Source organism: Lolium rigidum, chromosome 1 (assembly GCF_022539505.1).
Source record: "Lolium rigidum isolate FL_2022 chromosome 1, APGP_CSIRO_Lrig_0.1, whole genome shotgun sequence".
Classification (NCBI taxonomy): domain Eukaryota; kingdom Viridiplantae; phylum Streptophyta; class Magnoliopsida; order Poales; family Poaceae; genus Lolium; species Lolium rigidum.
In genome coordinates, this window is record NC_061508.1 from 353,323,817 (window position 1) to 353,349,389 (window position 25,573).

The 25,573-nt window shown below is 46.4% G+C and overlaps 3 long non-coding RNA genes across 12 annotated transcripts; 1 reads left to right on the forward strand and 2 right to left on the reverse strand.

Annotated features, from left to right (window-relative positions):
* Positions 1-1,935: 1,935 nt before the first annotated feature.
* LOC124702024 lies at positions 1,936-7,198 on the reverse strand. 6 transcript variants are annotated; one of them, XR_007002307.1, is made up of 12 exons: positions 7,147-7,198; positions 6,809-6,868; positions 5,878-5,999; positions 5,454-5,547; positions 4,885-4,941; positions 4,636-4,734; positions 4,087-4,177; positions 3,746-3,842; positions 3,171-3,345; positions 2,937-3,102; positions 2,764-2,838; positions 1,936-2,301 (listed from the first exon to the last, which is right to left on the reverse strand). It is a non-coding gene; the product is annotated as an uncharacterized LOC124702024 (long non-coding RNA). The 6 variants fall into 6 exon arrangements; XR_007002312.1 differs by lacking the exon at positions 7,147-7,198 and having other exon boundaries at positions 4,885-4,944; positions 6,809-7,046; XR_007002309.1 differs by lacking the exon at positions 7,147-7,198 and having other exon boundaries at positions 3,706-3,842; positions 6,809-7,044.
* Positions 7,199-14,316: 7,118 nt separating this feature from the next.
* LOC124684631 lies at positions 14,317-18,740 on the forward strand. 4 transcript variants are annotated; one of them, XR_006997079.1, is made up of 8 exons: positions 14,317-14,370; positions 14,618-14,704; positions 14,786-14,884; positions 15,868-16,045; positions 16,162-16,271; positions 16,723-17,019; positions 17,955-18,038; positions 18,185-18,740. It is a non-coding gene; the product is annotated as an uncharacterized LOC124684631 (long non-coding RNA). The 4 variants fall into 4 exon arrangements; XR_006997081.1 differs by lacking the exon at positions 18,185-18,740 and adding an exon at positions 17,641-17,715 and having other exon boundaries at positions 17,955-18,169; XR_006997082.1 differs by lacking the exon at positions 18,185-18,740 and having other exon boundaries at positions 16,723-16,803; positions 16,924-17,019; positions 17,955-18,165.
* Positions 18,741-19,355: 615 nt separating this feature from the next.
* On the reverse strand, positions 19,356-22,938 carry LOC124684632. Of its 2 annotated transcripts, none has more exons than XR_006997084.1 (10): positions 22,866-22,938; positions 22,135-22,213; positions 21,755-21,827; positions 21,506-21,622; positions 21,304-21,394; positions 20,957-21,024; positions 20,713-20,836; positions 20,325-20,421; positions 19,784-19,841; positions 19,356-19,635 (listed from the first exon to the last, which is right to left on the reverse strand). It is a non-coding gene; the product is annotated as an uncharacterized LOC124684632 (long non-coding RNA). The 2 variants fall into 2 exon arrangements; XR_006997083.1 differs by having other exon boundaries at positions 21,506-21,644; positions 22,866-22,931.
* Positions 22,939-25,573: the final 2,635 nt, after the last annotated feature.

Below are 25,573 nucleotides of genomic sequence, written 5' to 3' on the forward strand. Positions count from 1 at the left end.
CAATGGTGCAAGTGCAAGCAAAAGTAATATCTTTGCATCAGCTGATCCCTTCTGCGCCGCAATCCTACCAGTGCTTCAGCTCCCACACGTCGTCGTCCTCCATGCCGCCGTCACCGAAACCGCTGGCCGAGCTGCACGTGGAGTAGCTCCGGGTCTTCCGCTACTTCATGGTCTTGCAGATGAACGGGCTGAGCCCCTCCATTTCTTTGGTTGGCTGCAAGAAATGGTCATTGGCTTAGCTTTGCCAGCTTGGGACAGAGAGGACACATTGTCTTATAGGATGCAGCTACGCAACCCATGGTTCGGGCAATGGCTTCTTACTACCTCGCGATTTTTCTTCATCCTGTAGTGGTGTTGCAATTGGGCTTTGGTTGCTTGTAAGATATGCCTGAAAAACCAATGACGTTTCCTATTCTATCTAATTTCCTACGGTGCATGATTGTGTCAATTGCTAAAATGCCATTAGCTAACGGCACTTGCCTGGCTGATGGTTTTGGGTGTCTGGTTTTCTTTTACCTGTAGTAGTTTCTTCCTTTCACGTTTTAGTTAGTCACGGGACAATTTTTGTGTCCTCCTGCTTGTTAAGTCACTTTTCATGTGTGGCCAGATGAGATAACTCGAAAAGTCAGCTCAACGCATTCGTTGCACAAATAGGTTAGCATTTCTAGAGCAGCATACGGGTACATTTGAGTTAGGCTTGCTCTCCAGTTTGGCGCTAACCAACGAAAAATCCATGCCCATGGAAAAGTTTGACCTCTATCTTCCAGCAACACAAGACCACAATTCACAAAGCACAATGATGATTTATTCAACCGTTTTACGCCAACGGTTGCTCGGCCTACACTCCTTCGTAACGGGCTGCCTGGCCTACGCTCGCCTGCCTGCCCTATGGCGCCATGCTAAATTGGGAACATGGCTTAGGGATGGACTCGCCGATGGCCTCCCTCGGCGTCAGACGGACAGAAGTCACTGATATCCTCCATACCACTGTCTTTGTCCGGCAAGTCAAACAGGGAGAGCCCTTCTTTGTCCGGCTCGCACTCCGCCTGTTGGAGAAAGCCATCGGTGCTGACAGACGTGCTAGAAGCGTCTTCCATCGACTCCAAACTCCAAACTAGTGTTGTGTTCATCAACACCCTGTACGCGGGAAATAATAGAACTGCGTCACTTTACAACACCAGAAGAGTGGCTCGTATCTGGCATGCACGTGCAAAAGTAGCAAACTAGGTTGCATCTGCATGTGTACGTGATTTTTGACCGATCTGATCATGTCTAAAAAACTTCCATCTCTGCTTCTGTGGTTTCAAGACTTTCCTACAAGAAAACGAAAGTAGCAAGGACTTAATTTTCGCAGCAAAGAAAACAACTCCTTGTGCAAAGCAAAATAAATATATTAAGCACCCATACGTGTTTAATTATGAAACAAACATGTCCAGGAAAAAAGCCTGCTTGGTCAAGGAACAACCGGCCGGCGCTAGGATCACATTTACACTGCACATGGATCAGGTCAGCTCCAATAATTAATTAAGGCACAGTACCAATGTTGCTATTCTGCATGGAGATTAAAATTCAGAAACTATCATCAACATTTCACAACGGCAAGCTTTGGTACAGAGGCAACAGCTATTCACACCAACAGAAAGCTTCAGCTTGCTTCACTATTTCCAGGTCGAACGTAGATGGATCCTGCTTCCTATCTAGCACTTGTCAAAAACACTTATTTCTACTTGTTTGCAAGATCTGTAGAGTTTTGTTTAATACCTAAAGCTAGTATTTATTAACAAGGCTTATTATAGATAGATGGGTCCATCAGGCCAATTTTTCCTAACTGACCCCTTTGCACCCATTGCAAGTCTAGTATACATGCATATACAAGCTCATCTCCAAATCAACGTTCCTCAATACTTTAACTTTGCTACAGATAATTACAGAAAAAAACCGAAAACTTGCCAAGACCTTTTTGATTTCTCAAGCATTCAGGTCACATATCAAACAATCAACGATAAAAGCAAATATATATATCAGCATTTTTTAGGGACATTCACATCACAAAGCAAATAAAACAAAGCTAAAGGCGCATACAACACAACTCATGCAACATGGTACAGCGAATATTACAGCAAAACATATCCTTTGCAACTATATACATCACGGATGTAATATTCAAGGAGGCTAAAGGTGCATACAACACAATTCATGCAACATGGTGCTGCCTGATGGCCACGTCTCCTTGCCCCGCTGTTCTTCGTTGTCGATTGATGCATCAGCCTCAACACCCAAGCTGATGCCTTGATATTTACCCTCCAGCAGGAACAAAACATCAGGGTCAGCTTCAATAAAGCATATTTAGCAAAGAAATAAATATATTTAAGAGGAAGACTTCAACTAGACAAGCATGCCAACAGACATGCATCTATCTACCAACATGGTAGCTCCTTTGTTTCCTCGAAATGACAGTCCCCTATGTGTATGGAATTACAACTGCACCATAGTTTTCAAGTTATCAGGAAAATAAACACCAAGATATACTGGAACTACCAAGAAGATACATAGTGACATACATATGCATACAATTTTCAGGATTGCAAAAAAATAAACAAATTGACAACAGGTGATGGCACTGTCAAACAAAACTGTGATGCAAAAGAAAACATCACACCAAGATACATAGTCTAGTCGTCAAGTGCTACCTTGCTGCTGTTCTAATTATTACAGTAAGCACTCCACTAGTTAAGTGGCAATCATTTGGTAAGAGAGGATTACCTGTGATCAAAAGATTAGAGCCCGTTTCTACTCGGAGTCTTTGACCAAAACATTCCCAGCAGGTATCACAACAAGCTGCAAACCCACAAGGTAAATTCACAACCAAACGATTGTGTTGCACAACGGACAGCCAAGGAATAATCAATCAGTAAAAGGCAGGTAGCAGGAGGCACCTAGTTGTTCATTCTTGTCCCAGGTGGCAGCTGCATGCATCCTAGTGGAGGAGCAAGTCGCCGTATCAAGGCGCCCTCCTGGATCTTCATGCACAGCGCCATCACTGCTGCTGCTAGCAGTGGGCTCTACCAGCACCACTGTACCCTGCACCCAATCCTGATCCTTCTACAGAGAGAAGACAAGTTAAGCTAGGGTATTACATTTCATCACAGAGAAAATGAAGAAGGCGCAACCTTTAATCAGCAAACGGGAACTGGACAGGTCCAGGAGGATGCGATGCTCACCGCCATGTGGTGGCGGTCAGCAGTCTAAGTCCATCGTATGAGAGCCTAAGCAGCACCAGCACAGTCACACATTTTCCAGCTACAAGGCACCACCCATATTCAGGAAAGGTGACGGCAAGAAAATCTGTAATCACGGATAAGAGAATAATTAGAAGATAAAACTCAAAGGGTTAATGTATCTAGAAACACTTTGGCTACTCTCTTGTCTTGCGGTTGAACCCATTTGACTCAGGATAAACTAAAAAAGACTGTAGATATATGAACGACAGGAGGACATCAATGTAGGTGCTGCCATTAGTTGAGCAATCTAAGACTATAATCTACAAAATTACTACACCTTCATCAGTATCTAGATCCTCGTCTACTAGATAGATAAATTTTGCTAATGTAGCACATAAACCTAAGCAGAAACAATCCCATTTATTCACCAAAAGAGATCAATGAACTCGAGCACATAAACCTAAGCAGAAACCAAATACTCAACCTTGTGTGTTGTTACAAGGTAAAAGGCAGGCAAGAGGCACCTAGTCGTTCTTGTCCCCAGCGGCGTCCTAGTGAACCCGCCTACTTTGCAGCTCCAAGGCACCCTCCAATAGTAAGGACAAGTGGCAGCAAGAAATTCTGTGACGAAAAATGAAGAGGATGAATAGAACTGAATACTACTGATTTAATCAATGCGTCTAGAAATATTTGTGCTACTGTTAAGATGTCGTTTCCATAAAAAAAGAAGGCAAAAACCATACAAGTTTGAGCAATCTTGTATATACTTCCAGAGACTACGCATAGAGACGACTATACATTTAAAAGGAAAAAAAAAGGAGAAGAATCATAAGAGCATCCCTATGCATGCAGCAAAATCGGAGACCTGAAAGCACAAGTGTAGTCCTGGTCCACCCTCCAATCCCTCCTCTTGGTTCGCCCGGCTTGGTGCTAATCAACCCCAGTATGTTCTGAACCTGAAAACAATACAAGTTGTCAGCTGTGTTGATTCATAAGAAGCACCAAAACATGAGCATGTTTATTTGATATGCAGCCACTGCCACCTATGCTTTATAAGACAGTTGAAATATGACCTGAAAGCACAAGTGCAGCAACATGCATGTAGAAAAAGCAATCAGGATGTATTTCAATACTTATATGCCCTATAATTGCAATATATGCCAACATAGCTTAAATACAACCATCTCATGTCTCAGCTATTTAAAATCAGACCATCAGCATAGTTGTAGAGCCCGCTTTATAAGACAGTGTCACAGGACAGTTGTAAACTTCAGGTTACCGCAACTAAACACTCCAACCCAGCAAAGTAAATTAGAAATGGTCAGGTCCAAACTAGCTCGAACCTTTCTCTGCAGCGACAACTGCGCGGCAGCAAAAATATCACAAATTGATCAGAGAAGGCAACAGGACGCACCTTACTACGAGTCGTTCTTGTCTCTGGCATAGTCCAAGTGGAGAAAGTCGCTGCCGCTTCGGTCTATTCCACCATACTAAGATAGCTGGGGTTCACGCCCTACACAAAAACGAAAATGCAGCATTTTATCATCACAGAGAATCATAAACCGAAATGCATTAAAAAAAGCTAAATCGTAATCAGTAACGATTGCAGTACATGGGCAGCCAAAACAGCACAAAATTACTATTGAAAGGCAGCGAGGTGCACCTATCTGTTTTAATCGTTGTTGTCCCCAGCATCCGAGAGGAGGAAGTCCTCCTGAACCTGCTGTCAATTATTCAGGTATAAGGCACGCTCCATATTCAGAGATCAACAATAGGATAAACAAATACAGGACATCATGTAAAATCAGTAGCATGTCAAGTACTCATGTGAACTTGACCAAGAAGTTGATCGAACAATCAATTAGAATAGTAAGGAATTAATTTCGGTAATAGGTAAGGATAAGGAGCTGCCTGAGAGCTCATATATACACACTGCATAAATATCATCTTGCCAAGCATAACAACTACACATCTGCTCTTCACAAACACTAGCAGACGTTAATTAATTTCCTTCTATAAGAAGATCATCAACAACCGTTAATTAAGCATACACCCATTCTTCCAGAAGAAATCAATGAACTTGAGGTAACCGAAACAAAACACTCCAACCAGGCAAGCTAAACAAGCAATTGTCAGGTCCAACGATTGCAGGAACCTTTCTGTGTAGCAGCAATTGTGTTTGTGTGGCAACCAAAATATCAAAAATTAATCAGAGAAGGCAGCGGGACACACCTTACTACGAATCGTTCTTGTCTCCGGCGCTGTCCGATTTGATCTCCTGAACGTGGAGCCAATTATTCAGCTATAAGGCATTCTCCATATTCATCTGTGATGTCAAACAAAGAGAGTAATTAGAAGAGAAGCAAGTAACTACAGAAAATCTAGAACGGTCCATGAATGAAAAGCCAAGTAGAGTGGCATATCAAACTCTACTATACGTGCGAACTCTAATTTACTATCATATAAAAACATTTTTTCCAGTGGGGAGCAAAATAAAATATCGAATAATTATGATGCAACCAGAACGCACTTGGATACATCTTCAAGATGAAACACCTTTACGTCCCAGCATTTGTAGTAAACAAAAGTGGAACCTAATTTTTCCACGCAAGCATATTTGGCACAGTCCAAAGAAAAAAGATAGTAACTGAGAGACCTTGCGACGGTGGCCGCAGTCCGAGTCGAAAAAAACAGGGGCAGCTCATCCTAACAGAGAATGGGAGCGCCATCAGGAGCTCCGATGGACAGCAACATCACCACAAGTAGAGGACCAGTAACCTGAGACAAGTTGAGAGTCAATTCTGGTGTAACATAAACTGGAATGCTTATAATTAAACTAAACTGGTGTAACACACAGAATATTTTCCATCAAACTAAGGGACACCTAAACCTAAATATACAGGTGCAATCAAGCAGTGCCTACGCCATCATCAGAACCAGAACAAAGCCAAGCTATTCTCCTACCCAACCAAAACTAGAACCACAACAAATATGAGTTACTTGTCCCTAAGTAAAAGAGCTATCATCAGAATCAGAACATAAAGATCAAAATGACACGCTTATGTCACCATAGAACTATCAGAAATCACATCTCTTCGTACACATTTCCATAATATTTCCAAGAATAAATCAAAGATAACCAAAACACAAGTAATACCATCTCAGAACACATACAGGTGCATCAACTAAATATGCGTTATCGGAGACAGGTGTATCACTTGTTCTGTATGCTTATTAGTTATTCCACTCTAAAAAACGATAGATGAAAAATAGTTCAATCTAATTCCTTAGCCAAGGGATTAAATTATCAGCAACAAGTATCCATACAGATGCATTAATTAAGAAGGTTAGCTAAGCAGTTCAAAAATTATATGTCTATGCTAAAAATGGGCAAAGGTAGCCATGAGATGACTAGAACGGCCGTATGCTAAAACTTCATATCCATATGCATACCATATACATCAACGACCAGAAACGATACCAGATTTACCAATCCCAATAATCACTCTGAAAACACGTAATATTTGCATTGAACCAAACAACGGTACATACAAAAATATGCAGCAGGTGCAATGCGTGGAAACTACCTGCAGCACTCCAAGATGTAGCTGGGCAAGCGGGCGAGCCAGGACCAGCACCCTCGGCTCCTGCAACCCAAAACACAAAACGTGGAGCGTTAGGACATTATCGACCACATCGACGGAATCGAACCACAGCAGATCAAACCGAACAGGAAATTGGCGGCTCGCCTCGCGGATCACGTGCTGCTACTCGTTCTGAAGGCTGCCCTTGCCGGGCACGGCGAAACCCTCGGCGCACAAAGAAACTGTAATCGGATCATGTGCTAGTACAAAAACTGCTCCTAACAGTCGAATCAGCTGCTCTACGGAAGCAAGGACGGGGAGGGAGTCTAGAAAGCTGCTACCTTTGAAGCCCCTGGACGGCGGCGTCTCCGGGACGGGCAGCTCGACCTCCCGTTCGCCGCCGGCGCCCCCGCGGCTGCGTGCAGCACCGCGCCGCACTACCACGTTCGCGCGCAGGATCGACGCGGACCGGCGTGATCGACGGAGCCGCGCGCGCCGCCGAATGAATCGACGCACGCGGCGTCGGCGAGCAGGCCAGTCGTACCGCCGTGGTGGCTGCTACGCGGCGCGTCCTCTTTGGTCTGCGAGGATGGGGCGGCGCTTGGGAGGAGGGGCGGTGGGGGAAGCCGCCGGTGACCGGTTGAGCTGGTGCAGGGGAGAATGGAGACGGCGACCACCGTCGGTCTGATCCGGGCGAGCTGTAGGCGCGCCGAGGAGAGGTGGGGAGAAGGAGCTGGCGGAGAGGAGGAGGTGCCGGTGGTTGAGGGAGAGGAGGCGGCGGCGCCGGAGGAGGAGGTGCCGGTGGTTGGGGAGCAGATGGGCCGGCGGTGGTTGGGGAGCGATTTTAGTTTTCTTGTTTCGTTGGTTGAGGACCTAAAATTGATCTCCCGGCAAGGATTTATACTGATAATTATTGAGGAGGTAGAGATATACGGCGTGATTTTGGTTGGTACTAGCTCCCAATAATTTTCGTTTTCTTTGTCTCCCATTCCGAAAATCGTCGACACCAATTAATTACCATTCCGAAAATTTTGTTCAAGGAACGAATCTGATTTGCGTTGGCAGGACTTTGCAAAGGGTGATTATGGCAGTCCACATTGGCTATTGATTTGTCTCCCGGCAACGATAATTATTAGCACCTAAAATTGTGGATGATTCCTAGCGACCTTTAAGCAGGCGGATAATTAGCGCAACGAATATAATTGACACTAATTAATTACCCAACCTTTCTGAAAAATTTGTTTATTTAGGCCAGAAACGATGTCGCGCTCCGCCCGGCTCATTTATTCTCCGTGCTGTAATCTGTATATTCCAAAAATTAGTGGAAGGAACCGTCGTCCATTCCGAAAATTTTATTTCCTACCGCGACTATTCCTATTCTAGGCCAGTACACATCATCATTATGTCGACGGCTTAATCAAGGAGGCGGTGCCGTCCAATTCATGCATGCACGTAGTACTAGCTAGTCTAATGAGCGATTGTAACTCTGTTAATTATAAAGTAATAAAGCTCTCAATGATTTGCAAAAAAAACTTGCAATTGCTAGTACCCGCTTATATATATTAGTTCTAACAATCACCCCTAAGTTTTGTCATGCTAACTCACGGATCACCCGAACCATCTTGCGAAGCTTCACCATGTTGTGGACGAACTGCGAGTGCCACTCGGTCACATGCGTCCCGTTGTCGCCGTCGCAGTCGCAGCGCCCCGTCTCGGTGATGGAATCACGCCACCCAAGACCACCATCGTGTCTGGGACGACAACCTTGCAGCCCTCGCAACGACGTCTTCTCCAAGAGGCGTCGAAGCGGCTGTCGGCATCACATAACTAAATAACAACCTCCACCTCGCGTCCTCGTCCTCCACATCTCATGGAGTCCGCCGCTGCCACCTCGGACCTTGAGGCTCTCATACTAATTGTTGGGGCTGCATCGGGCAGCTCCTCTCTTCTCTCTCAAGTACATATGACAAGATTAGTAGTTCTAATTGGGGTCAAAGACGATTTTGGAGTAGCAAAGGAGTGGAGCATAGGCATGCTACATCGCTAGGAATATTAGAGACCAACTACAAACTATTAAGTACTTAACCTCTAATGAGACCTTTTTCGGGCACATTGCCTTCATCGTCCTCACTCCTTCATACAACACATGCATGTTTCAATGAGTAAGGTACACGCATATTTCAAGACGAACTCTTGGTTATATGGTATCTAATTAGTATTATTGTATTCATGCTAAAAACACTTTCTAATCATGCTAATTTTATACCAGTAATCTTTATATATTTAGAGTAATTCTTAGTCACACAAAAAACATGCAAAATGAGGATGTTTTATTCGTTCAAATGGAGTGAGTAGTTTCTTACTACTCCCTCCGTATAAGTTTAACAGGCACGCATGTAGCTTAAGAAAACACTTTAACCATTAGTTTGGTCAATAAAATATGGAAAATATGTCATAAAAATTATATTATTAGAAACCACATGCGTTGATGGCACTTAGGCAGTTCCAGGACGTATATGGGGGAACTCCCAGATATGGTGAACATGAGGTAATATTGAGATAATATGGAATCATCCTTGTCACCACATGTTCCTATGACCTAAGCAAGCTCACATGAAGTCATAATGCCACCGAGGCACCGCCGCTGAGATGTAGTCAATGTTGTAGACCACACGGTCAACGAATTAGGGTTTCTCTGGATGCCGCACCTCGGAGGGTGGGAATGCCCCCCAAAACTTGTGTGTGTACACAAGTGTGGTGGGATGTTTTCAGATCCAATATTGGACCCCTGTGGTTGTGCGGCTTCACGCACATGCGCTGACGGCCCTTAGGCAGTTCTAGGACGTATAGGGGGGGGCTCCCTGAGGGCTTGTTTGGTACTAGTGTTTTAGTGCGGATTAGTGGGGATAATACTCTAGAGTATTGGGTGAATGTGTGTTGTCACCCAATCCCCACAAAACCCCATCTCGAATCCACTAGGTAGGGGTAGAGTATTGGGGATTGAAAAAATTACACTAAAATTTGGGTAAAAGTGGGGATAAGTGGGGATTACACTCGCTCATACTCTAGCACCAAACATGTATTGGGGTAAGTGGGGATTTGAAGTTTGAAGCGGATTATCCCCGCTAATCCCCACTAAAAGTCTAGTACCAAACAAGCCCTGATTGGGTGAATATGAGGGAATCTTTAGATAATATGTATCAATACTTGCCACCACATGTCCCTATGACCTAACCAAGCTCGCATGAAAGCATAATGCCACCGTGGCACCGCCGCTGGGATGTAGTCAATGTTGTAGACCGCGTGGTCAACGGATTAGGGTTTCTGTATATGCCGCACCTTGGAGGGTGGGAATGCCCCCCAAAACTTGTGTGTGTCTACATGGTGTGTACACAAGTGCGGTGGGATGTTGTTGGATCCAATATTGGACCCATGTGGTTGTGCGGCTTCACGCACATGCGCTGACGGCACTTAGGCAGTTCCGGGACATATAGGGGGAACTCTCTGATGGGGTGAACAAGAGGGAATCTTGAGATAATATGGATTCGTACTTGCCACCACATGTTCCTATGACCTAACCAATCTCACATGAAGGCATAATGCCACGGGGCACCGTTGCTGGGATTTAGTCAATGTTGTAGAGCGTGCGGTCAACGGATTAGAGTTTCTCTGGATGCCGCACCTCGGAGGGTGGGAATGCCCCCAAAACTTGTGTGTGTCCAAATGGTGTGTACACAAGTGTGGTGGGATGTTGTTGGATCCAATATTGAACCCATGGGGTTGTGAGGCTTCACGCACATGCGCTGGCGGCACTTAGGCAGTTCTAGGACGTATAGGGGGAACTCCATCATGTGGTGAACATGAGGGAACCTTGAGATAATATGGATCAATCCTTGCCACCACATGTCCTTATGAGCTAAGCAAGCTCAAATGAAGGTATAATGCCACTATGGCACCACCACTGGGATGTAGTCAATGTTGTAGACCGCGTGGTCAATGGATTAGGGTTTCTCTGGATGCCACACGTCGAAGGGTGGGAATGCCCCCAAAATTGTGTGTGTCCACAAGTGTGGTGGGATGTTGTTGGATCCAATATTGGACCCCTATGGTTGTGCGGCTTCACACACATGCAATGACGGCAGTTAGGCAGTTCTAGGACGTATAGGGGGGAACTCCTTGATGGGGTGAATATGAGGGAATCCTGAGATTATATGGATAAATACTTGCCACCACATGTCGCTATGATCTAGAAAAGCTCACATGAAGGCATAATGCCACCGAGGCAGCGCCGCTGGGATGTAGTCAATGTTGTAGACCGCGCGGTCAACGGATTAGGGTTTCTCTCGATGTCGTACCTTGGAGGGTGGGAATACCCTCAAAACTTGTGTGTGTCCTCATGGTGTGTAAAAAATTGTGATGGGATGTTGTTGGATCCAATATTGGACCCCTAGGATTTGTGCGGCTTCACGCACATGCGCTGACGGCACTTAGGCAGTTCCAGGACGTATAGGGGGAACTCCGTGATGTGGTGAACAAGAGGTAATCTTGAGATAATATGGATCAATACTTGCCACCACATTTCCCAATGACCTAACCAAGCTCAAATGAAGGCATAATGTCACCGTGGCACCGCCGCTGGGATGCAGTCAATGTTGTAGACCGAGCGGTCAACGGATTAAGGTTTCTCTGGATGCCGCACCTCGGAGGGTGGGAATGCCCCCAAAACTTGCGTGTGTCCACAAGTGTGGTGAGATGTTGTTGGATCCAATATTGGAACCATGGGGTTGTGCGGCTTCACGCGCTGACAACACTTAGGCAGTTCCAGGACGTAGGGGGAACTCCCCGATGGGGTGAATAGGAGTGAATCTTGAGATAATATGGATAAATTTTTGCCACCACATGTCCCTATGACCTAGCCAAGATCAAACGAAGGCATAGTGCCACCGTGGCACCGCTACTGGGATGTAGTCAATGTTGTAGACCACTCGGTCAACGGATTAAGGTTTATCTGTATGCCGCACCTCGGAGTGTGGAATGCCTCCAAAACTTGTGTGTGTCCACATGGTGTGTACACAACAGCGGTGGAATTTTGTTGGATCCAATATTGGACCCATGTGGTTGTGCGGCTTCACGCACATGCGTTGACGACACTTAGCGGTTCCGGGACGTATAGGGGGAACTCCCAGATGTGGTGAACATGAGGGAATCTTGAGATAATATGGATTCATCCTTGCCACCACATGTTCCTATGACCTAAGCAAGCTCACATGAAGGCATAATGCCGCTGAGGCACCGCCGATGGGATGTAGTCGATGTTGTAGAGCGCGGGGTCAACGGATTAGGGTTTCTCTGGATGCGACACAAACAAAGAAGAAAATAAAAAAAACTGCCATAACAAATGAGGGGTTTGTAAGAACAAACACATAGGCTGAGAGGAACCAAGAGGATAGATTGTGCGTCTTCATCTTATAGCCCTTCCCGTCTTTCGTGGGTAGGTGGAGGGAGCATAGTGATGCGATGGAAGGTGGCACGACGGGCCAGGGGAGCGCGGTGGCGAGGCGAGGGGGAGGGGAGGCACCCTGGAGCAAAAAGAGGGAGTGAGCTTGTGGTTTGGGTGCAAACGTGAGGGTGTGCGTGTGCGTTGAAGGAGAAAAATCTTGAGGTCGTGAGGTGCCACTGCTTCATGAACAAGCGGAAGGAATGTGGAGACGGTTTGGGCCAACCCAACAGTCCGGAGAAGTTGAGTAGAACAGAGACGAAATAATAGAATAACGGTGTGGTGCATTGAGAATTAATTTGTTGCTTATTTGATAAAATAAAGTGATGACGTGGAGCTGCATGTGCTGGAAAATTGTGGACTCAAGTGGGACCTACTGATGTGGATAGGCGTTGCATGTCAAGAGAATAAGTTAGTGGGGATGTACTTCTCAGTTATATAGGATATAACTATCCGAAAGGAAGATTGCGAACTTATAATGCAAAACTACCACTCTGAGACATCGACCCAATGCTTGAAAGAAGTTGTTCTCTTCTTGATCTGTTCATTTTTCTATGACCTATATTATGAAATAGACAAATGGTAAAGTTACATGAAATCACCACTTTCAAGTAAAATCCGGGGCGGACATCTCGAGACCCACGAAACAGGATTATGACGTTGGGAATCTTATAATTTTTCGGTTTATGCTTCCTGATGTTAAGCAAGCTGGGGATATCCAACTTTTTTTTGGATTAAAAGCATAATGTTTTCCTTATGTAGTACACGTTGGACACATTATGATTATAATCTTAAGAGCAAGCCCTAAGCATGAAAACCGGTCTTCTTATTTTTGTAAATGTAATTAGATGTCAGGATAATGTCTATTATATACTTTTGGGTTAAAGAACTTTAACGGTTGTTCAGCGTGTTGTATTAGTGACTTTGTGTCACCGAGATTTTTTGGGAACCACGTATATCGTTCATACAACCAGTCAAGCCACATCCCCGTTCCAGCAAAACAGGACGGCTAGACTCAAACCCTCACACGACCGAGCTAGGTAAGAGACATATATACATTTTCAATGAGAGAGAGAGAGAGAGGGGAGCATGGAGTTATGCGTCCGACGAATCTCCCGTGTTTCGGTCGTTTTCGTGCTCGATTGTGTGGATGTAGTCATCGCTAGATGGTAATTTTTAGTATGTTTAATCATGTTTGTACTGTTGATGATTATATTAATAGATGGGTGAAATTCTCGCAAAAAAAAGACATATACATGTAAGCATTTGCGTGTGTACTTGAAGAGAACGCGCCATGCATGCAATATGTGTGACTCAATCTGGTCGGTAGGAGCGGCAGCGATATAAATTCCCGCGCAGGATTTGGCCTCACGCGCCAAACGAATTTTCGTACTCTATTTGGTTTTTGGTTTTTGGTTTTTGGGTGGAGGCGTAAAGTCCGGAACAAAATATGGAACAAACAGAATTCCCGTATTTCCATTCATGTCCCGCGACGCGATCCTCTGCTCTCCTACCCAACCAAATCCAGATCTTTGGGACGCCGCCGCCGCCGCTCTTCCCCGTCACCGGCCACCTCACCTCCTCCATCCGGCCAATCTCCACCCGATCCCGAGCCCCGCGCACAAGATCGACCGCCGTCGATCGCCAAGGAGAGAGGCATCGCCGGCCCCCAAGAACTACCTTGTCGCGGCGGCCCGTTCGCCGGCGCGCGCGTGCACCGGTAGCACGGTGTGCGGCGCTCCGTCGAACTCGCCGCCCGCGTCGAGCACGTGGCCGACGGGGGCTGCTCCACGCCGGCGAGGTGTGCCGCCCTTCCGGGCGCGGTGTCGCAGCTCCGTCGTTCTGCGTTCCGTCTCCACCGACGGCCAGACCGTCGCCCTCGCAGCGCCCTGCTCCGCGGCGTCGCCTGCAGGTACGCTGGCTGAACCTTGAACCGAATCTTTCTGTTCCCCTGATTCAGTTTTATTGACTGAAAAGTTGTTTCTCTGCAGAGGAGGAGCGAGGCGTTCTCCGGCCAGGATCCGACCACATCCATTGATGCTACCTTGGCAGGGCCTGCAGTTTTCAGGTACGGGAAGCTCGTATTCGTGGACTGCATATCAATTTGATATGGGTTCATGGGGGCAAGATAGGCTGAAACTGCAATTTGGTTGAAACTTGCGCTGTCAGTTTTAATGGATGACTAGTCTGCTAGATGCACAGTCTCTCCTTCATGCAATCTCCACCCCCACTCATCGATAGCATCCATGCCAAATTGGGATTGTTGCTTCACATCTCTCATGTGTAACTCATATTGTTTCTTTGCATGTCTTCAGAACCAACATGGATGCGGCAGGGCAGCTGTTTTCTTTTTGCGGCTCATCTCCGCCGACAGCCAGACCGTGGCCCCACGTCGCGTGCAGGTACGCTGGCTGAATCCTGAACCTAATCTCTTTGTTCCCCTGATTTAGTTTCATTGACTGAAAAAATTTGTTTCTCTGCAGAGGAGGAGCCGCACTAGTAGTACTGCCGATACATCAGCTTCTCCCGTTCTCCGGCCAGGTGTCCACCACATCTGTTGGGAAGCTCCTCTGCAGTTTCAGGTATGGGAAGCTCTTACCGTGTTGGTTCGAGACGCCTATATTCGTGGACGTGTATAGCTGTATGCTGGCGCCATGGACGAGCACACCAATTTGATATGGATTAATGGGTGGCTAGATTGGCTCAAAGTGCAATTTGGTTCAAACTTGCATACATTTGGTGCTAACGCTGAAAGTGCAATTTTTATGGATTTTTTTCTACTCTCTATTTTGGTGAGCAGGCTAGAATAGTTGGCAAGTGTGCGGGATTCGTTCTGATGCATCAGAAAGATGATGATCTTTTTTGCAGCATCAAAACATAGGTTTCGGAAAATTGTGTGCATTACAAAACCTGATGCTCCCAAGTCTCAAACTTAAATCTAAGTTCATTGATATGAAAACTGCTGGTCTGCATTTGTTGTGAGAATTGTATCTTTGCGTGCATCGGGTTTATGTGATATGCATCTAGACTGTGCAGGTTCTATGCACCAGGTTTTGTGAACCATCTATTTGCAGAGTGCCAACAAAAAGATATATGTGTGGGTTATCCAGAATTTAGAAAAGGAGTATCTTAATAAAAGAAGTTAACTCACCTGCTATTGCTGACCATTGACAAGGGAAAACAACTTTGTTTCCAGCCTTGCTCTAAACATTGACTATTAATATGCAGAATTAGCTAGCCCGAGCTGCTCGAGATGCATGAATACACGGTGCTATTCCTGCCTGTTAGCTCTTCATTGCAGATTAATAGAACAAATTCAAACTACTATATGTTTATATGAAACTAAATCAAGTTTTGAGATCAATTTCCACTGATGTCTATTTCATTCTAATTCCGAAAGTGTAGCGCTATTTTAATGCATGAATTGAATTATTTGGCAGTAGTAATTTGTCTTGATATGCTAGTTTGGTGCCTCTCTTCTATAGCGGATCATTCAAATCTCTTCTGATTTTATTTCAGAAGCACTCATAATTTCTTCTGTACTCACTTTATGCACTTTATGCAGGAAGTGACAAGGCAAGATGCACTGTTGCTGTTCAAAGACACTGGAGGCTTGGCTGTAATTTGGAATTGTACAAGAGCGCCGCGGGCTTGGCTGTAATTTGGAGTTGTACAAGGTCACTGGAGGTTTGGCTGTAATTTGGCTATCAAGTACTTGTTATCTTTAAGATCTTTTGATAAGAGTATGTCCTATGCATAATGACCATGGTGCATTCAATTGATAAACTATGTTTTTTTCCATAATAGTTTAACTGTATTCGTTTCTTTTCTAATATACACTCTTCTTCTAATATGTTAGGTGCATAAAAGTATGCGGAAAGGCTGCTGTTGTTGAAGCCATGGTGGTGAGTTCAGTGCGCCGCAACCGCGGTGGTGGTGTTATCTCGGTTTCGGTTACAATTCTCTCAGGTGAGTGACACCCGTTTCCCACCACTTCTGGTTCCTGGTTTGGTGCGCTCTGGATCTGCACATGCTTGCATTCGTTTTTGGAATTTGCGATATGTGCCAACAGCTAGAGCTCAGTAGAGAGCTTTAGGTGAAAAGTTCATATTTTTTGGTTTCAATTTCTGTGTCAGCCAGTACATATACGTCCAGATAAGGTTTAGTTTCGGTTTGATCTAATATCGACTCATGATGTGCAAGATTAGCTAGTCTGAGCTGTCAAGATGCATGTCACTGACAGTTGCAAGAGCCATCGGCTTATTGGGTCTTGATTTCTTTTTCCGTTGAATCTTAATATCTAGATAGTATACCATGGATGTAACTTTCTACTTGACTTGCATGTTGCTTGAACTATTGCTTTGTTTTATTGCATTCCTTGTGCAAGTGTAATGACTGCCCCTGTTGATAAATTTTCTAGGATACACCACTTGAAGGAATCTAGAAGACCTGGAGCGGTGGCCTTCTTCTTCGACTCCATGTTGTGTCTAGGTAGATTCTGGTAAGTGCTAAGTGTTACGCCTTGTGCATAGTAACCATTGATAAAGTGTATTTGGTTTTTCATAGTAGCTTAATTGTACTCGTTTCTTTTCTAATATGCAATCTTTTTCTAATATGTGAGGTGCATGAGAGTATGCTCAGTCGACCTAGATAGCGAGTTAACCGTGCCGCAACTGCGTTGGTGGTGCTATCACGGATGTGCCTGAAATTCTGTCAGGTGATTCCCTGAGTCAATGTGCTTGGTCCTCCCATCATGCTGTTGAACATTTAATTATTTGTGGTTTTTTTCTCGTACTGGATTGTGCTGCTGGTTATGTAGATTATAATATTGTCCTAGTTTTTATTTAACTATAATGTCTAAAATGAGTAACGATGGTGTTGTTGTCTTCTTCCTCGAAAGGCTTTGCGCCTAGTGTCGTCCATGTTGTTATTGTTGTCTAGGCCTGAGCATAGCTAACATGTAGCTGCCTGTGGTGTGTAGTATTTTTGCAGGCTCAGGTCCGGCCGGTTTAGAAAGCTGCTGTCCAATTTTTTCCCTGTATTTTTTGCACAGTAGAATAATAGCATTGCATGATTTTCACCTGCATTGTCATGGTTTTTTCTTTCTTGATGCTGCATGCATATACTATATGGGGCTGTTGTTGCTTATTCGTTGCAATGATATAAGCCATTGTAACAAACAATTTTAATTTGCTAAAAGAGCTTATATTTGTGTAACAGAATGATACTATATTGCTGTCTTGCAATTTCTGGTGACATGTTTCCTGTTTATATGCCAAATTTCCAAGGGCTTGTCTTTTTTGTTTTGATTGACTTGCTGCCATTTATCTTTGTGCAGCTGAAACACTTGTGTATGTAATTATAGGCCTTTGCATTTGTTTGAAGATAGGTTACTGTCCGGTGCCGGTGACAGGTTCATGTCTATGCCAATTTCCTTTCGTGACTTGCTATTGTTCGGGTCTTTTTCTTTTCTTTAAAACAAATTGATGTTGACAATAATTCCACATAGTGGACTTGTTATAAATCTAGTAAACATGTAGATTTACAAGTGCTGATGTGTTGCGTGGGTTAAGTCAAATGCTCCACTTTTTAATTTTACTTTTTTGGCAAAAAATTGCTGTACTGAATATGTGTTGTTTGTTCCTGATCAAGGGCAAGGAGGAGCACTAAGAACCGGCAAGCTGGATGGAGCTATAGTCGGTAGCTGGAGTACACAGGGACAACCAAGACATGCTGGTGAGCTGAATGTTCCTGGTCGGCTTTGGTTGTTCATGATACCTGCAGTTTCCGGTGATATGTTTTCTTGTTTATATGCCAATCTCCAAGAGATTTGTCATTTTGTTTCAGTACATATCGATTCACCTTGTGCCGTTCGTGTGCAGTTGAAGACAATGGGCAGACGCGCGGCAATTGGCATCAGCTGCAGTATGGGCTGGTTGCTCATGCATGCTCCAGATGATGCTGCGAGTTTGTTGTAGTAAGAATAGATAGCAGCGTGGTGGTTTCCTGGGAGTTGCATCAACCGTAGTTGTAATCGTGTGTTGCTTGATGTACCAGGCGCGCGGGAGTTAATTGTGCCCCAGATTAGATGAGCATTAGTTTGTCTCTGGTTATTCTGATCCTCGCTGTGGAAGTCAGGAAAATATGAACTGGTGAATTAAGATTGAGTGAGTTGATTAATTAATCAGATTGTTCAAGTAGTGGTAGCACAAGATGTATTTGTTGGAGATAAAGCTGCAAATCCTGTTGCTATATACTACATGTGTCCCTTGAAAGTTTTTGTAGATTTTTGGATGTATCCCGCAAGGTAGATAGATAGTGTGTACATACATTTAAATTTAGACAAACCGAAGCCAAGTTTGATTGGATGGAGGGAGTATTATTTCGAGTGAAAATCCAATTGGTTTTACACGTGACAGTGCAGTTGGTGAGTAAGATGGTCAGTAGTTTCTGTTTTTCTTTTTGGTACAGTGTATTAGTAGTTTTTTTTCCTGGTTGATTCCTTGGCCGCACGATCAAGGAAATTCCAAAGGAATTGGATTGGCGATGGATGGATGGTAGCTGTAGTATAGATTCAGGCAAAGGCCAAGAAATAAAGGAGCAGACCGGTAGCAGCTAGCTTATGTATACACGAGTCAAGTTAATCCTTGTGAGCAGGCGCGCGTGTGACTGAACCCATGGCATGCATTGTCAAGAAGGTTCTGCACTCTAATCCGATCCGATTGGCGCAGTCATGGCATGGTACGGTAGAGAGCTGTCCGGAGTAGATGAGTTGTCGTGCTCCCCGTGCGTGCCGATCCAGCTGAGGTCGCTGCTGACGCACGTCCACGACCAGCTCCGCGGCGTTTGCCCACGTCACGGCGCTCTTCTGCGTCCTTGACGAGCTGACGCCGCTCTCCGCCTCCTCGCCGCCGTCTTCGCCGCCCTTCTCGTGCTTCGCCAGCACGCCGCCGTGCGCAGCCACGACACGGTCAAGCTCTCCTCCGCAGCGCGCGCGCAGCGCCAGGCCGCAAAGGAGCTCGCCGGCCTCGCCACCGCCGTAGCCCACTGCTCGCCCATCCACGCCGCCGCTTGGTTCTAGTCCGAGCTCGAGGTGGCGCGGACGGTGGCCGAAGTTGTCAGCGACACTGCTGCCGCATCGGCATCCATCTTCCACCAGGTCGCCTTTCTCGCGGACACCGCCGCAGCCACGGCGCTGGCTGTGTCCTCCTCGTCGTCAAAGAAGCGTGGCAAGCATGCTGCCGGCGAGGAGATGCAGAGGGAGCTGTGGATCCTTGCCATCGCTGCCACTTTGGTCTGTTCCACCATACTAAGGTAAGTTGGGGTTTTCGCCCTACACACAAAAAAGGCAGCATTTTCTCATCAGTCATAAACAGAAATGCAGTAAAAAAAACACAAGCTAAATCGCAATCACTAACGATTGCAGTGCATGGGCCAGCCAAAACAGCACAAAGTTAGTATTGGAAGGCAGCGAGATGAACCTATCCATTGGTACTCGTTTTTGTCCTCAACATCCGAGAGGAGGAAGTCCTCCAGAACCTGCTACCAATTATTCAGGTATAAGGCACGCTCCATATTCACAACTTAACAATAGTATAAACAAATAGAGGACATCAAGTAGAATCAGTAGCGTATAAGGTACTCATGTGAAGAGCAGTTGATCAAACAATCAATTAGAATGGCAAGGAATCAATTACAGTAATAGGTATGTATAAGGAGAAGATCGAGAGCTCACATATAAACACCAGAAGCATAACAACTACACATGTGCACTTCACATATACACTAGCAGATTTTAATTAATGTCCTTCTATAAGAGGATCATCAACTACCGTTAATTAAGCATACACCCATTTTTCCAGGAGATGAATGAACTTGAGGTTAATTGCCGAAACAACACACTCCAACCAAGCAAGCTAAATTAGCAATTTTCATGTCCAGCGATGATTGCTGGAACCTTTCAATGCAGCAACAATTGTGTGGCAGCCACTCATATTTATCAGAGAAGGCTGCAGGACGCACCTTACTACGATTCGTTCTTGTCTCCGGCGTTGTCCGAGTGGCTCTCCTAAACCCGCAGACAATTATTCATCAGCTATAAGGCACGTTCCATGTTCATCTGTGATGACAAACAAAGAGAGTAATTACAAGCTAATTGCAGAAAATCTAGAGCGGGTCATGAATGGAAAGCCTTTAAATGACTATCATGCCAAATCAACTTTTTTATTTGGTGGGGAGCAGAAATAAAATATCAAATACAGCATATGACGCAACCAGAAGACACTTGCATGATGGGACACCTTTACATCCCAGCATTTGTAGTGAAGAAAAATGGAACCTCATATCCACACACAAGCATACATGTGACAGTCCAAAGAAAAAAGGTGGCAACTGACAGAGGAGGAGAGACCTTGCAATGGTGGTCGCAGTCCCAGTTGAAAAAAACAGGTGCGGCTCGGCCTCACGGACAGACGGGAATCATCAGGAGTCCGGATGGACAGCAGGAGCAGCACAACAAGCAGCGGAAGAGGAACCTGAGACAAGCGTGGAGGCAATTCCAGTGAAAAAAATATAAAAAACATTTTGAAGCATTTTAGGATGGTACTAGTAGTGGGTAATAAACAGCAGCACATGTTTGCGGTTGGACCACGTACCCTTTGTTGGATGAGAAAAACCTAGCCAGACCAAATTAGAACCAGGCGATCGCACGCTCCATATTGATCTGTGATGACAGGCAAAGAGCGCAATTAGAAGAGAAGCAAGTAATAGCAGGAAACCTAGAACGACTCATGAAATCAACTGTTGTTTTCTTATGGGGATCAAAAAATAAAATAACAACTACGTATGATGCAACCATAACACGGCTTGGATTATGGAACACCTTTAGATCCTAGCATTTCTAGTGAACAGAAATGTAACCTCATATCCACGCAAGGATACATGTGACAGTCCAAAGAAGAAGAAGAAAGGTGGTAACACAGAGAGAGGGAAAGAGAGACACCTTTCGGATTGTGGTGGCGGAATATCCCAGCGGAGGAAAACAACAGGGGCAGCTTGGCCTGACGGAAAGACGGTGGCAGCACCATGAGGACCTGCGATGGACAGCGGCATTATTAGCATCACAAGCGGCGGAACATGACTCCAATATAAGCATAGATGTGACAGTCCAAAGAAAAAAGGTGGTAACTTAGAGAAAAAGAGACCTTGCAATGGTGGTCGCGGTCCCAGTCGAAGAAAACAGGTGCGGCTCGGCCTCACGAATGGACGGGAATCATTAGGAGGCCGGATGGACAGCAGCAGCAGCAGCAGCAGCAACAGCACTACAAGCAGCGGAAGAGGAACCTGAGACAAGAATTCCGGTGTAAAAATATAAACAACATTTTGAAGCATTTTAGGATGGTACTAGTAGTTGTTAATAAACAGCAGCACATGTTTGTGGTTGGACCACATACCCTTTGTTGGTTGGATGAGTAAAACTCTAGCCAGACCGAATTAGAACCAGGCGATCGCACGCTCCATATTGATCTGCGATGACAGGCAAAGAGAGCAATTAGAAGAGAAGCAAGTAATAGCAGAAAATCTAGAACGACTCATGAGATCAACTGTTGTTTTTTTCTAATGGGGAGCAATAATAAAATATCAACTAGATATGATGCAGCCATAACACGGCTTGGATGATGGAACACCTTTATTAGATCCTAGCATTTGTAGTGAACAGAAATGGAACTTCATATCCACGCAAGGATACATGTGACATAGTGTCTAGAAGAAGAAGAAGAAGAAGAAGAAGAAGAAGAAAGGTGGTAACACACAGAGAGAGAAAGAGAGACACCTTTCGGATGGTGGTGGCGGAAAATCCCAGCGGAGGGCAGCTTGGCCTGACGGAAAGATGCTGGCAGCGCCATGAGGACCTGCGATGGACAGCGGCATTATTAGCATCACAAGAATCGGCGGATCATGAGTCCAATATAAGACAAGTCATTGATAGTCAATTGCGGTGTTGTAATACAAATTGGAAAGCTAAAGTAATTGCAGGGACATGAAAAGCTTGATGAGTCGATAGAAGCATTGAGGTTGCAGCAAGGAGATGGTGTTGCCATGAGATATACACAAGAAATCTTCTCACTGGAAGCCTTTAATCGCATAATAATGATGAAAACGTAGGAGGCTATAGTTGAGGAAGCATGATAAAACTTTTGAACGGGAATTGAGAAGTTAGAATTATTATTTAGTGTAATGAGGTTAGAGTAGGAAACATCATTTTGAAGCATTTTAGGGTGATGGCAAAGTAGCAGCGGGTAGCAGCACATCTTTTTGGTGGCCTTGTAATAACCCATTCGTTGGATGAGGAAAGCTCTAGCCAGACCGAATTCCCGTTCAAAAGCGGCTGCTGATGGTGTCTCGGAGGATCGAAAACCGAGGGTTGCGCGGTAGGTAAAGAAAAACTCGATCCCACTGCAGGCAGGGCCATTTCGTTTGCGAGATGGATTGGGAGCGATTTGATTCGTTGGAGGTGAGGGTGGAGAGAGAGAGAGAGGAGAGTGGAGAGGGGAGGTTGCTCACCTTGGCCCCGTGTGGCATAGGACGACGGTGGAGAAGGGGATCCGGCGGCGACCGGATCTGGCGGGCATCCGGCGGCGACCGGATCTGGCGGACGACCGGTGGCGCGGTGGTTGGCAGCAGGCTCGGCGGCAAGGTGGACGGAGCGGCGCGCAGTCCGGCGAGCGTCGACGCCGTGGGATCTCGTGCTGGAGCGGAGCTGGGTTTGGGCCGTCGCCGGCGCGTGTGTGAGTGGAGGCGGAGAGAGAGAGAGAGAGGGGCTTGCAAACGAGGGTTTCTGTGCGTTTCTGAGATCGACCGCGTGTTGGATGGAGGAAAGAGCGGCCTGGTCGTTCGTTTTGTTCGTCTTGAGCGACTCGAGTCCGTTTCGAGTCCGTTGGCGCATGTGAGGAGCCGTACGTCCACTTCCTCATCTTCATCGAAGCTTCCGTCTCCAACAGTGTCCAGGAGCACGACAACTCATCTACTCCGGACAGCTCTACCGTACCATGCCATGGCTGCGCCAATCGCTTCGATCTCCCCGTGCGCGCGCGCGTCTATGTGTGTCTATATATACCTCCAACGCACGCACACACTTTCGTCCTCATCCACCTCTCTTCCGCTCCATCGATCACACACTCTAAAGCTAGTGCATCAATGGCGCCGATGATGATGATGGCGAGCCCGGCTGCATTCGGTCGGGGCGGCCACGTTCGGTCGGCGAGCGTGCCGAGCCAGAGGCACCCGCTGCTGACGCACGTCGACGACCAGCTCCGCGCGCTCCGGTCGTGGACCTCCGACCCGGGCCAGAACCCGCTGGCGCTCGCCCACGTCAGGGCGCTCCTCTGCGTCCTCGACGAGCTGACGCCACTCATGCCGCTCTCCTCCTCCTCCGGCCTCCTCGACGCCTTCCTCGCCCTCGCCGACGCCTACGGCTCCTTCCTCGCCGCCCTCCTCGCGCTCCGCCAGCATGCCGCCGACCTCTGCGCCGCGGTGCGCCGCCGCGACCCGGCCAAGCTCGCCTCCGCGGCGCGTGCGCAGCGCCAGGCCACCAAGGAGCTCGCCAGCCTCGCCACAGCTGTAGCCCGCTGTTCGCCCATCCACGCCGCCGCCGCCGGGTTCTCGTCCGAGCTTGAGGTGGCGCGGACGGTGGCCCAAGCCGTCAGCGACACCGCTGCCGCGTCGGCGTCTGTCTTCCACCAGGTCGCCTTCCTCGCGGACGCCGCCGCGGCCACGGCGCTGGCAGTGTCCTCCTCCTCGTCGTCCAAGAAGCGCAGCAAGCATGCTGCCGGCGAGGAAATGCAGAGGGACGTCGCGGCGTCGGCGGTGGCGAGGCTGCAAGAGCTGGAGCTGTGCGTGGGCGAGCTGGAGAGCGAGAGCGAGAAGGTGTTCAGGAGCCTCCTGCACACTAGAGTCTCTCTGCTCAACATCCACACGCCAACAATTTAATTATTATATACGCATAGCCACATATACATGATTAATTCTTAAGAGATTTAGACACTATTCGTTTAGATTATAATCAATAATTGGAGTGAAACAAAAGATTACTACTGCGAAGAGAGAATATATCAACTCTTTTGGCAAGCAGAATCCATCTCAGGGTACAATGATTAATACTGCAATAAGAATTGGGGTGCTTGTTGGCAAATATTTATCGTTAATGATTTACATTTCTGTTTGATACTGTATTGAATTAAGTATGAAAGTTTCCATGCTTGCCCAAGACTTCAGTGCCAAGATAATCCTCGGTTCACATAGCATACTAACTCAAAAGATTTGTAGCTTGAAGAGAATGCACTTTAGTTTAACACGCGAGTAATCAGAAGTTGCAAAAAACAACATTTTGCTAGATCAGTGAGGTTCCTACATGTTGAACCCAAATTCGGTCCGTTTTATCCTCAACTTATTCTATTTTGGAATCGGTTGAAATGTGTGCTGGTGACGTTCGCACCTTGCACATGTTGGGGTTCGCATCTGGATTTTTTTTTTTTTTTGAACAGGGGTAGGGTCCGAAGACCCTAGAAGCTGCATTGAATAATGAAGCGGTGGTTACAAATTGCAGATAAGCCCCTACAGATCAGGGGAATTCTGGATAAGGCCCGAGCTTTTACAGAGAAGGCCCTAATTTTTTTTGGAAAAAGCAATCAGGTCCTCGAAGCTTTGCACCGCATCTGGAGCACGCCCTCGAGTAGCTCCGCCACCAAGCTGACACCGGCGCCGGGGACGAACCACTTGGCCTAGCGTCGTGGCATGAGCGATTTTGCTTCCCCTCGGACTTCTTGGTCTCTGGGAAGTAAGAACTCCTGGAGAAGGGCCTCTAGTCGGCCAGAAGATGCAGGGGCGAGGCAGTGACGTCGGCATAGGTCTCCCGCTGAAAAGCTTCCCAGGATGAACGCCGCGTTAACGACGGAGTTGTTGAAGCATCCACAGCTCTCGAGAAGAAGCACCTCCTCTGCTTGGGGGCCACACCAACCACCATCTGCTTTTCTCCCTCGCCACCGGGGCCGGCCAAGAGAAGCATCGGAGTTGGTTGACCTCCAGAGAAGAGGAGGCAGGGAGGACGCTTATTGCTGCGGGAGCTCACCGCAGAAACAGGCCGCACCATCTCCCACCTCGGAAGCACGGTGAAGTCGCTTGGCGACGAAAGCCTGAAGAGGCGTCGACACGTCAGGCTAGAAGAAGACCCCCGCCTACCACAAGGATCACAGATGTTGGCTCCATTCTTCCTC